The sequence below is a fragment of the Mauremys reevesii genome, linkage group 3 (assembly GCF_016161935.1).
Source record: "Mauremys reevesii isolate NIE-2019 linkage group 3, ASM1616193v1, whole genome shotgun sequence".
In the NCBI taxonomy this organism is placed as follows: domain Eukaryota; kingdom Metazoa; phylum Chordata; order Testudines; family Geoemydidae; genus Mauremys; species Mauremys reevesii.
In genome coordinates this window covers 127,099,146-127,101,483 of record NC_052625.1, presented here as the reverse complement: position 1 = coordinate 127,101,483, position 2,338 = coordinate 127,099,146, and positions in this window count along the sequence as shown.

Sequence of the window (2,338 nt, the reverse complement as noted above, 5' to 3'; positions counted from 1 at the left end):
GATTATATTATTTTAACAAATAAAATATGCAGAATTTTGCAGAATTTGAAAATATTGTGTGCATAATTTTTAATTTTTTTTTGGTACAGAATTCCCCCAGGAGTAGTAAGATGCACCACCCAGCAGTAGCCTTGGGTGGCATTGTGCCTCAGACTCATCCCTCTGAGGCACAATTCCCTTCTAGCTTCTACTTTGCTAAAGTAATTTGCTGCTGGCAGGGGCAACAGGTTTGTATAATTTTTCGTGGAGCCCAGAACAGGTCCAAGTCCACCCCCCCATCTGCCTAAGGCTCTGGGAGGGAGTTTGGGTGTGGGAGGAGGGAGGGGTCTGGCTCTGGGAGGGCATTTGGGTGCGGGCTCTGGGCTGGGACAGGGTGTGGGGCGCAGGAGGGGATGCAGGGGGCAGGCTCTGAGGGAGTTTGGATGCGATCTCTGGGCTGGGGCAGGGGTTTGGGGTGCAGGAGTGGGTGCGGGGGATTGGCTCTGTGAGGGAGTTTGGGTGCGGTCTCTGGGCTGGGGCAGGGGGGTTGGGATTCAGGATGGCGTGCAGGGGGCAAGCTCTGTGAGAGAGTTCGAGTGTGGGCTGGGGCAAGCGGTTGGGCTGTGAGAGACGCCCTCTGGGGGGGAGTTTGGGTGCAGGGTCTGGGCTGGGGCAGGGGGTTGGGGTGAGGGAGAGAGCTGCAGCTCTTACCTCGGGCAGCTCCCAAAAGCGACAGCTCATAGGCAGGGGGCTGAAGTGGGTCTCTGTGCGCCGCTGTCTGCAGGCACCGTCCCCACAGCTCCCATTGGCTGCAGTTGTCAGAGTTGGCGCTCGGGGCTGGGGCAGCGTGTGGAGATGCCCACCCCCCCAGGGTCTGCAGGGATGTTCCAGCGGCTTCCAGAAGTGGAGCAGGTGGGCAGGAAGCCTCCTTAGCCCTGTTGTGCTGCTGGTGGTGGCAGTGGGGGCCCTGGGCCCTTTTAAATTGCCCGGGCGCAGCAGGTGGGGCTGGGGAGACGCTCTGGGGGAGGTGGTCAGGGGCGGCGGTTGGGGGAGAGACCTTGCCCTGAACTTTGGTGGAGCCAGGCCACCATGCTCTCATATTGGTGAAGCACGAGCACCACAGGCCCATACAACTTGCCACTGCTGGCCCTACAGAAGAAGCAAATTATAACTCCCATACTAGCCAACACACTGGGGAACTGAGTCAAGGTTCTGCTCACGCTCCACTCATCTGTTCCACTTACACTTGTTCAGCATTCAACAACTGCTTACTCCTGCATACTCAGCCCCTGTAACAATAGTAAGGGAGGTTCTTACTCCTCTGTGCAAATATGTAGTCCAAGTCACAGTCTAGCTCCAGTAATTAGCATTGTTCAAATAGGAATAAGTATGATCATTAAATATATATTAAAATTACAGTCAGCTGTTGGAAAAATCTAGTATAGAATCTGTTGGATCAGTAACAAAGTTGTGAGCCGGACTGACAGAGCTATCTTCCTTTTCCATTTAAGAAGTGAAAAATCTTTTTGCATTATAAGGGCAAAAAACCATAAAGGTTTTGGTCTTTAATTAAGCTAAGCTTGGCAGGAAACAGGACAAGCAGAAACACCACAAACTGCAAATTCTGCCTTACACCAGAGCATTTTTTTTATGGAGGAGTAATTTTAGAGATAGCTGGAAATATGTCTAATAGTTCCACCTTTTTGCCTCACACAAACTGTACAACCCATTTTCCATAAGAGGATTAAAGATTACATTTATGGTACAAGTAGAACAGAGATATTTATCTAGAGACTTAAATATTAGGTATATTTTCAAAATTGGTATCTGAATTAACGGATCAAATCCTTGACACAGAAATGAAAAATAACAGAACAGAGTTGGCTAGATCAACCTTCCCAAATGCTAATGGCCCAATGGGAGAATTTCATACCTGTACAGAGAGTCAGCACCAGGCATCAGTGCAATACTTAAATCCCATTGGAGGGTAAAGTGGGACTTAAGTATTGCATAGGCCTTGTGCTGGCCTCTGTACAATGGCAAATATAATCCAATATGTGGATATTGGATGCTTTTGTAAAGGTTTCTAAATTGCACTATTATATTGTTACTTTGCAGTGCAACAAGAAATTATCCCTAAATAGGGACCTATTAATATTTTCATATAGTATTTTCTTTCTCTGTTTCTAGAGTTTCTTTTTTCCGTATTGTGATGGGGGTGTATAAGCCCACACTGGCAGTTACAGGGAGCCAGAGAGCCCAATTAGCCCATCGTGTGGCACCTGGAAGGGAGACATAATTAAAGGATTAGAGCTGGCTGGGGAGAATTAGACTGGGTGGTTCCTATAGCTGAACGACT